Source organism: Elephantulus edwardii, unplaced genomic scaffold (genome assembly GCF_000299155.1).
Source record: "Elephantulus edwardii isolate Elephantulus edwardi_28Jun2011 unplaced genomic scaffold, EleEdw1.0 scaffold00145, whole genome shotgun sequence".
Classification (NCBI taxonomy): Eukaryota; Metazoa; Chordata; class Mammalia; order Macroscelidea; family Macroscelididae; genus Elephantulus; species Elephantulus edwardii.
Genome location: NW_006399895.1, coordinates 4392459 through 4403830, shown reverse-complemented (window position 1 = coordinate 4403830; position 11372 = coordinate 4392459). Strand labels below are relative to the sequence as shown.

At 38.7% G+C, this 11372-nt stretch overlaps 1 pseudogene; it reads left to right on the top strand.

Moving 5' to 3' along the window:
• Window positions 1–1501: 1501 nt before the first annotated feature.
• On the top strand, window positions 1502–10036 carry LOC102867340 (annotated as a pseudogene).
• The last annotated feature ends 1336 nt before the right edge of the window (window positions 10037–11372 follow it).

The following is an 11372-nucleotide window of genomic DNA, read 5'->3' as shown; positions in this document are numbered from 1 at the left end:
TTCTTTTCGAAGAGGGGAGCGAACTGGTGGGGAGGGGTGGGCAGGGAGAAAAGTGCGGCAATGAATGAATGGAAATCCAAAACCTCTGTAAATGTCTATTAAAATTAATAAAAAAAAGAAAAAAATGAGAACACTTCTTGTTATACACCCTAGAGATTAACGCGCATGTCCACCAGGATGTATGTACAAGAAAATTCATGTTAGCTTTGAAATAGACCAGAAACAGCCTAAATGTCCCTTGGTAGAATATATACATGAGTGGTGGTATAATCTTATTAATAGAATGTCATACTCTCATGATGTAGTGGTAAGAAACTGTGCTGCATCTCAAAGGAACAGGGTACAAATGTTCCATGGGAGAAGGATGGGCAATCTCCACCTGTGTGATATACTGCAGCTGAAAATCTGCTGGAGGGTCAGCTATGAATCGATTCCAGTTCAATGGCAAACAACTACAACAACATACTGCAGTGCAAAAGAACCAAAACCATAAACACGAGAACAGATCTGGGATCAGAGAGACCATTTACTGAGTGTTTAGTGTACCGTCTTGAAACCCTTTGGGACAGCCCTCCTCTACCCAATAGGGACAGTGTGAGTCAGAATTAACCCAAAGGAAATGCATTTGGCTTTGGAAAACCATAAAGAAAAGCAATAAAATCATTACCACTTATAGCTCGAGGAAGAGGGAAGGGCAGACAGGAGTTCCAGAAGCCAAAAATATTCTACTTCATGCTCTGGGCAATGGTTACACAAGTATTCACTTTTATAACCATTCTTTAAACTGTATAGATGTATTTCATGCACTTTGGAATATGAATACCACGTTTCACAATATGGAGGGGAAATAAACCCCAAGCCATAAAACAGGGACAAGTTAAAACAAACATTTTTCTAAGATTGTGTAAACACACTTCAGTGCAAATATAATTTCACAGGAAATGTAATTAGAGGTTATTTCATCTTTAGTAAGAAAGCTTGAAGTGACACCATACGTCATAACATTTTGGGCAGAGCATTCAATGAGGCACCAATGTGACAAATGATTAATTGGAACATTTGAAACTCCTCTTGGCGTGTCCAGATCTGGTTGCCAGTTCTGTTGTCAGAGGATTATTTTCACTTGGGGAAAATGCGTTCATAGACATCACATTTTCTAAAGTATATTTCCGTAGCAAAGTCAAATAGGGAAACTGAATAATGCAGCCACATCTGTTCATTGCACATGCAAAACGCCAGCTCGTGCACTGATTATACACACCTCTCTCCAAAGAATCCGCATTATGAGCCCACTCAGGAAAGATCATGCTGGCATCCTGCCTTTCAGGCAGAAGCCTGTCTGCACTTTAACTCGCAAGCTGAACACAAGGAATGAGATGGAGCTTCGATTATACCGCAGCTGGGCCTTTTGAGATAGGTGACATCAGCGAGAAGGAAACAAGCATGAAAAAGAGTGCATACAGATAGCAAAGCGAGCTGTCCTCCATATTCACCTTGAGTAATGCTGGTTGCAAAGACTGCTCCAGCTTTGGCTGAAGTGACATACCTGTGGGTGGCAAGGTAAGGAGCAAAGCTGCTTGTGCAATGCCAACTCTCCCACAGGGCCTGGGTTAGAAGAAATCCAGCTGGATGAGAAATAACCCAAGCATGGGAAAGACTAGACAAACTCAAGACTCCCAATCCCCAAAAGTCACCATCTACCTCTTAACCTTCTCCTCTAGGCATCATTTACTCACTGACTCTGCCATTGAGTTAAAACCAACTCATTGCTGAGCATCACCCCACATACCCATTCATCCACTCAACAGTTCCTTTTCCAAAACAGAACTCATGATTTTTCTCCATCTCCCCAACCCTGTCCTTCCCCATGTATCGTGTGTTCTGTCTCAACAAATAGTACCACCATCCCCAACTGCTGATACCAGCCACAAGACACTGCGGGTGGTAGAAAGACCATGCTGTGCTGTGAACCAGCCAATGGGAACTGCTGAGAGCCAGCTCCATGTCAACTAAGTCAGAATCACAGAATAAGGGGAATGTCAGGATTGAGAGTGGTCAGTGGCTCAGCTAGAGCAGTGCTACTAAAACTGGACTTTGGGAGGCTTCATCCAGGGTGTGGTTCAATGTAGGTTCTGACTTCGTGGGTATTGGGAGGTTCCTGCATTTCTGGCACACTCTCAAGTGATGCCATTGATGCAGGTCCCCAGACCACACCACCAGTAGCAGGAATGTAGGAGGTAGTGCTTCCCTACCTTTGCTGACTGTGTGACTCTCCAGGTCATGGATAGAAATACAACATCCAGCCTTTCTCTTTGATCGTCTACTTCAGTGAGTTGAGGATGGATCTTAGAGATTTTAGTGTTTAACCAGTGTCCTGGACAGTTAGGATGACAGAAGAGTTGATGTCCTTGAGTGGTGGTGTTGGAGAAAAGTACTGAACATCCCATGGACTGTGAAAAGAACAAATAAGTATGTCTCAGAGAGAGTACAGCTGGAGTGCACATTTTCCCTCCCCTGCCCTCCTCCAACCCACCCTGCAATGCATCCCTTGTTCCAGATTGTTCTCATACATATAATACATAATCATATCTTCCTTTCACATATTACTTTCCCTCATCTGGTCTAATGCAGTGAGACAAAAATGATCAAGTTTCACCTCATATGCTTCAGGCATGTTGCTAGGAGGGGCTATTCCTTGGAGAGGGACATGATGTTCAGAAAGTTGGAGGGTCAGGGAAGGAGAGGAAGACCCTCAACCAGGTAGATTGACATGGTGACTGCTGCCATAGGCTCTAATGTGCCAGGAAGTGTGAAAATGGCACAGGTCAGAATAGAGTTCATATCTGTTTTTTGTAAGGTCACTATGAGTTGTACTCAACTGGACAGCACTTAACAACAAGAACAACAAAGAGTCAGGCCCATGACTAAGATGCTCCTAGGTAGGGAGTTTTCGACTCTTGCAGGGGGAAAAAATCTGTTTTAACGGAACTTCCCTTTCTAGGTTTCCCCTCCAAAGGCAAAGAGATAACCTTATGTACCTGGAATATGGGAAGACAGTCTTTATGAGACTGAGCCCTTTGGAGGAAGGAACTCTAATGTGGAGTTTTTTAGGGGAGAGTTTTGTTTGTGTGATTCTTATGTCTTTATCATTTTTTTAAATGCTTTACAAAAGTAAAAAAAAAAAAGTAACACATAAAAACTTATACAGATGTATAGATAGAAAATGATTCATCCAGCCACGTCCATGGTTGTTAGCCGCCCTTTAGGCAGGTTCAACTCCTAGCGACCCAGGTATAATATAGAAAACACTGCCCAGTGCTGCAGCATCCACACCACCTCTGCTGAGCTTATAGCCATAACCGCAGCCAGTGTGTGAGTGCATCTCCCTATCCGACCTCATGCAGCTCTGATGGCTTAGTGGTAATTAGTGCTGTCAGGCCAAAGGCACGAGGTATGAAACCACTAACTGTTCTATGGGAGAAAAATGGACAATCTTCTCTTGTGTGATTGAGTGCCTCAACCAACTGGAGGGTCAGCTACGAATAAGTTCTGACCTGACAGTACATAACAACAACTTTACCCCAATAAGATGGAGTAGAGAATACTAAGAACCTGGCTAACCTACCCCTTCAAACAAAAGAAACAAAGAAGCAAATATAGATACTCAAGAATTTTGTTGGTTTTTACTAGTGTTGTGGTGTACTGCTGACTTTGCAACTTGTTTTATCTTTTGTTATTGTTTTTTGGTAATGGCGTGCCATAAGTATTGCTGAAGGTCAGGAGATAGTGATCTTTTTTCTAATATCTTAAGGCGAACAAATGGAATCTTTTTCTATGAATAGAATTATACATACTGAAGGGCATGGTGCACTCTTCCCCCTACTCTTTTTAGTTAGATTCACACCCTCACTACAACCCCCAGCCATGTTAACAATTTGAAGTGTATTTCTGGAATTTTCTATTGTTGTTGTTGTTACTGATAGATGCCCACAAGTAATTTCAACTCAGAATGACCCTATGTGATAGAGTAAAACTGTCTGTTATGATTTCTAAGCTATCATTTTTACATGAGCAAATCACTCAGTCTTAAATCCACAGAGCAGCTGGGTGGGTTCAAATTGAATATGTGTTCTCATACATGGGGAGATGTTACTGCTTTATAAAGATCTTTTTTTTTCTCAACAAATTGATTTTCTTGTTCGGTAATATCCACTGAAATTTCTTCTAGGTCAGCTAGTGTAGTCTCATTGTTTTTAATGCCTGCATAATATTTCCCACTATGTAGATACTTATTCAGTCTTCTATTGATATGTCTTTACTTCCTGTTTTGTTTTGTTTTTTAATTTTCATTTTAGTGAAACTGTACAGAAAGGGTAGATTGTCATTCATACACTGATACACATTGTCCTCCCTCCCTCTCCCTCAATTCAGTTGGTAATGAATGTCTTGTTCCAGATTGTTAATTGTCATACATATAATGTCTAATGATCGATTCCCTCAGTGAGTTCTTTCCTTTTCCTATCCCAGTGTAACGTTCATAATCTAGCCATTCCTTTGCTGCTCTCCCCTCTTTCATGTCCATCTTATTTTTATATTAGTGGTCTTCTGTGGTATTTGTCCTTCATGCTTTTTTTGCCCTTCTGAAAACTGTGTCATTTTACATCAGTTTATGGGAAATATTTCTAAAAGTGGAATATTTTTAAAACTTTTATAAATGCTGCCATACTGCCTTCTAAACCACTGCAACAAATTGAAGTAATGCATGGGTTTTGGAAGCAAGAGTGGCATCCACTCCCTAAACAACACACCTCTGGAAACCATGAACTTTGAGAAATGGCAATAGTTATAGAAAGGCTTCCGGTCTTTTGTTTATAGTGTCACTATGAGTCATGCTTAACTCGATGGCCTCAACAACAACAATGCATGGGTATGTATGTCTTGGAAAAGGTACAGTCAAGTCCTCTTTGGAGGCAAGGTTGGCAAAGCTTCATCTTTCATAGCTGAAGCGTAAGAGAATCTACTCCTTGGAAAGGAACATCATGCTTAGAGAGATAAAGGGATGGTGCAGGAGAGGAAGACCCTCAATGAGATGAATTGACACAGTGACTATAGGAATGGGCTCAAGTGTATCAAAGATGGTGAGGCTGGCACAGGATAGGACCAGGTTCCAATGTGTCCATAGGGTAGCTGTAAATTGTACTCTACTCAATGGCACATCTCCCTACTCACCAATTTCTGTGCAGGAGTATTTATTGCTGAGTTTTGCAAGCTTCAGGATTAAGTAGATAATGATATTTATTCTTCTTTACAATTCCATAACTACTACTGGATTTGAGAATCTTTTCTGTGAATTAACTGCTCATGTTTCATTTTGTCAGGATATTTGTCTTTTTCTCATCAGTTTGTAAAAAACTACATGCTTTATAAAATATACCAATCCTTTATATTATAGTTATTTTGCAAATATTGTTCCAAATCTATTTCTTTGTTGATTTTATTTCTATATTGTTTGCTATATTGTAGCCACACATTTTTTTAGGTTAAATAAGTACTAATTTTTTATATCATTTACAAATACAGCTTTCCTTGTACACTTAAACTCTCTAATCCTTGAATGGCAAACTGTAAAATTAAAGCTTTTTTATTTGTTTGCTTTTGTCCCTTAAAGGCTTTAATACAACTGAAATTTATTAGTGTGTACTGTATAAAATAAAGGACAAACTTTATTTTCTTCTATATAGATAAACAATTGAGCTAACCATATTCCATACTGACTACGTACAGCAGCTCTGAACCCTTCCCTGTCCTGAACCAGTCTCACTGAGTCTGACACACCAATCCCCATTGCCCCAGTTACTGTATCAATCTATCCTATACCTAGTCTTCCTCTCCTGCACTGTCCCTCTACTCTTCCAAGTATGATGTCCTTCTCCAAAGATCAGTCCCTCCTGTCCATGTACCCAAAGTATGTAAGATGGAGCTTCAAAATCCTAGCCTCCAAGGAAACACTTGGTTTCATTTCCTCCAAGACAGACCTGTTTGTCTTCTTGGCAGTTCATGGTATGTTCAAGACTGTTCTCCAGCACCACCACTCGAAAGCACTGATTCTTGTTTTGTCATACTTAGTCATTGTTCAGCTCTCTGATACATAGCAAGTAATTGCAAAGACCATGGCCTGGATTAGGTACACCTTAGTCTCTACTTTGATACTGTTGTATTTCAGTACTCTGGAGAGTTCCCTGATAGCGTTTTTTTAAATGTTACTCATATTTATTTTAATATTTCTTTACTTATAGGACTTATAGTATATTCTCACAAAGCAAGTCCCCCTCTGTGTGCTTCCTTGCACACCATTCTTCCTCACCCCTAATCCTCATTTAAAAAAATATATTCTTAGTCATCTAGTTTTTTATATGGCCTGTGAGGAAATTTTATCCAATTCTGCTACAATCCTTGTTGAAATTCTTCTCAGAAATCACATGAAACATAGAAATTAGTACAAAGAGGTTTTCTCATTCAGAAACATTGATGCTTTCCATTTATGCTGATCTTACAAGCTTCAGTATTATTTTTATCGCTCTTAAAAAGTTTTCCTTTATCCCTAGGGAATTTTTTCTCTTTCATTTTTCTCACTATTTCAAATGAAATATTTTCTTGCATTTCCATTTTATGGGGCTTGTCATTGGTGAATATATAACAGCTTTGGGGTATTGTTTGCTCATTCTATATTTGTTCAGTGTTTAAATTATCTGTATTTTATTCAAACTAGGATTGTGTGGTCTTCAATCACTTCATCACCAAAAAAAGACAATATACACTGATTATTTCATTTTTTCCATTTTATGGGTTTGCCAGAAGCTCCAAGACAAAGTTGACTAATGATGCCAATAGTGGAAACACTGCCTCATTGCTGATTTAATTAAAAGTTCTCATTTTAAACCATCTAGAGCATATTTCCTCTTAGTTTTGGCAAGTGAGCTTTATTGGATTTAATTGGTTTTCTTCTACTACTATCTTGGTTGGCTTTTAAAAAAAAATTAGAAATGGCTGCTGAAATGTTAGAAATACTTTGGCCATGTACTTTGTTTCTCTCTTTTACTTTACTCACAAAATAATTTATGTTGTTGTATTTCCTGATGTTGACTCACACTTTCATTCTTTGAATAAACTACCCTTCATTACTCTGTATGTATATACATGCACACACACACTTGTTTATGTGTTTATATGTATGTAACATTATTGGAATTTACTTGCTAAAATTTTGTTTAGAATGTTGCTTTTATCTTCTTAAATGAAATTGGCCCACACTTCTCTTTGGTGCTGTCATTATCATGTTTTGATTCTCTACAGTTTTATCCATGGTCTTGAATAGTTTCAATAATATTATGATCATCTTTTAAATTTTTAGTTCAAGAAAAATTCAGCTGTGAAGCCATCTGGTCTTTGTGCTTTCTCATATAATATTCTTATGATCTCAGCTTTTCTTTTTTGCATATAACATTTATTAAAAAGTTTTGTGATTTTTTTTCAAGCAATAAAGGTACAAAGTAATATGTGATCATAATAATGAATACATGAAGGTATTAAAGCACAGAAAGTTGCCAAACCAAACTCTGAAAATCTAATAATTCTTGAGGTGATTGAAGCAAATATACACACTTATCATGGAAAATAAGATTAGACTACAGAAATGCTAAGCAGTGTTTTTCCAACATTAAACATCGATATAGTCATTCCACAAAAGAAAAAAAAGGGAGAGGAGAGACCAATAGACTGTAAATGGTTGTACCATCTAGAGGCACTGTGTTGGAGAGTGGTAATGTTCTTTCCAATGCCTAAAGATACTCCTCTTAATGGTATATTTAAATGCTACCCTTTTACGTTTGGACTAGTTCTAAGTTCTTTCACTCCCTGTATGGTTAGTGGGTTCATTAATTACATAGTTAATGCTCAATGAACAGCCTATATATTTATTTTCTCCTCATACATTGAATTTTAAATGGAATAATATGCAGAAATTGTTTCATTATTATTATTTGGATGTTTGACAATGTCATATGTATATCAGTTTGGATTAAAAGTATCCATTAACTTAGGTCTATAAAGTAAGATATCTAATGCACTAAAAAAAAGTTTTAAAAAATAATACAAATACCCAAAGAAACCATAACTGCCACCCAAGCAGATATATGAACACCCATGTTTATTGTGGCTTTGTTCACAACAGTAAAGAGTTGGAAACAACTTTAGTGCCCAGCAACAAATGAATGGATAGAGGAGCTATAAGATATTCACACAAGGGAATATTATGCCGCACTGAAAAACAAGGAACTCATGCAATATTATTCAGAATGGGTGACCCTGAAGGACCTTATGCTGAGTGAAATATCTCAGTCACAAAAGGACAAATGCTGCATAGTGCCACTGTTGTAAAATGGGACTGACATCAAGGTTGGGGGGAGACTGTGAAAGATGGGATAAAAAATGTATACTGCATTGAAACAGATTAGGAAGAAAACTGTTTAAAAGGGATATGTGATTAGGTATTATTGTTATGACAGAAGTCCAGAACGAAGGCTGTATAGTGGTATGGACCTGGAGGGAGGGATTGTAAAACAATGAAAGAATTTTACTTTTGAAAGATAAGACTGAACTGGGGAGCAGGGGACAGGAAGAAAAGTGCAACAATGAATGAATGGAAATCCAAAGAATCTGTAAATTTTCATTTAAATTAATAATAATAAGGATTCTAAGGCTCCCTCTAACATACTTTGGACATGTTGCAAGAAGGGACAGATCCTTGGAGAAAGACATCATGGTTGGTAGGGTGGAGGGACAGCGCAGAAGGGGAAGGCCACCTATGAGGTGGAATGATTCAGTGACTGGGGTAATCGGGATGGGTGTATCGGAGACGGTGTGATTGGCACAGGACAGAGCAGAGTTTAGGGCTGTTGTACATAGGGTAGCTATGAGTCGCAAGTGACTCGACGGCACATAACAACAACAATAAAACTTTAAAAAATATATAATACATATAGCCTTTCCCCACTGCCCACACAAGGGTCCATACGGCGTTGTTCTTGTTCCCCGTCGTAACTTAAAGGGGAAACTTCCACAATGTCCGGAGCCCTTGATGTCCTGTAGATGAGGAAGGAGGAAGTTTTCAAATTCCTTGCAGAAGGAACACATTTGGGTGGCGCCAACCTTGACTTCCAAATGTACTGTTGTACATCTGCAAAAGGAAAAGTGATGGCATCTACATCATAAACCTGAAGAGGACCTGGGAGAAGCTGCTCTTGGCTGCTCAGGCCATTGCTACCACTGAAAATCCAGCTGATGTCAAAATCATGTCTTCCAGAAATACTGGCCAGAGAGCTGTTCTGACGTTTGCTGCTGCTACGGGGACCACTCCTGTTGCTGGGTGCTTCACTCCTGGAACCTTCACTAACCAGATCCAGGAGGCCTTTCAGGAGCTTCGTCGTTGTCTGGTGGTTACTGATCCCTGGGCTGACTACCAGCCTCTGACAGAAGCATCTTATGTTAAGCCTCTGACAGAAGCATCTTATGTTAACTTGCCCACTATTGCCCTGTGTAACACAGATTCTCCTCTGCGCTATGTAGACATTGCTATTCTGTGCAACAACAAGGGAGCTCACTCCGTGGGTCTGATGTGGTGGATGCTGGCCTGGGAAGCCACATGCGTGGCACAATCTCCCAGGAGTACCTGTGGGATGTCATGTCCGATCTGTACTTCTACAGAGATCCAGAAGAGATTAAAAAGGAAGAGCAGGCTGCTGCTGAAAAGGCTGTGACCAAGGAGGAATTTCAGGGAGAATGGATGGTCCCTGCTCCTGAATTCACTGTTTTTCAGCCTGAAATTGTAGACTGGTCTGAAGGCGTCCAGGTGCCCTCTGTGCCGATTCAGCAGTTCCCTCCTGAAGACTGGAGCGCTCAGCCTGCAACTGAACAATGGTCTGCAGCCCGCACTGTGCAGGCCACTAAGTGGGTAGGAACATCCACTGAATTGTTTTAAATTGTCTTTTAAAAAGTGGAAATAATGTTGACGGAAAACAATACTTTTCAAAACAAATAGTACATATAAAAAATAGTACGTATAAAACAAGGACAAAGGCTAGTAACAAAGTAGTCATGCTTGATTAATTCTAAATACTTTGCTTTTATGTTTTTAGCTAACAACTATTTAAAATACAAGGATACACAAGCAATAAGTGTTGGAGAAGAACAAGTAAAAAGTGTTGGAGAGGATACGGAGAGATTGACATTCTCATGCACTGCTGATACGATTATAAAATGGTACAACCACACTGGAAGGCAGTTTGGCATTTCCTCAAAAAGCTGAACATAGAAATCGCAAATTACCCAGCTATTGCACTGCTGGGAATATACCCTGATGAAAATAGAGCTGAGACACAAACAGAGATTTGTACACCAATGTTCATAGCAGTGTTATTCACAATAAGATGGAAGATGGAAACAGCCCAAATGTCCATCAACAAACAAATGGATTGAGAAATTATGGTACAATCACTCAATGGGAAAACTATGCAGCATAAGGTGCAATGATTTTGTAAAATACAAAATGCGAACATCTAGACAGCATTATGCTGAGTGAACTAACTCAGTTTCATAAGAACAAATATTGCATAAGGCCATTACTGTGAAATACATAGATAACTAGTATGATGAAAGTCCAAAAGGTGAAGGGGGGGTGGGGGAGAGCAGAGGAGGGAAGAGGAGGAAGTCACCAGGATAACAGAGTGGGGAAGTCAGTGAGAGAGGAAGTAAAAGAATTAGGAAAGATCCAATAGGGGTCTGAAAAGAAAGGATAATAGTAGACATAGATCAATGATGATGAATTTTACAAAACACAATGTACATGAATAGTCATTTGAAAACATAGCATGAATGTAGGAATGTGTGAAATGCAATGTACATGAACGATACACAATATATATAAAGTATGTATGCTATCAATAAAGAATAAAATTCAAGTGGAGGGGGAAAAATAAGGATAAAATTATGTTACAGAGCACATAATCATAAAAATGCCACTAGTTAAAATACAGAATGGAGAAAGGAGTACTACAGATGTCGAATTTCTGGTATGTTGTTGAAATTAAATTGATACCATCTTACCCAAGAACATTATAAGTTCAAGTTCTTAAATGTAATGGTCACAACTACTAAGAAAATATATTTAAAATATGTATTAATAATAATAAAATAATATATAATAAAAATATATATAAAAGGAAAGGAGGAGGGAACCAAAAGGCTCATTTCAATATGCCAACAAAACAAAAGCAAACAGTATTAAAGGGCAAAGAAGGTATCCAAAGAATAGATAG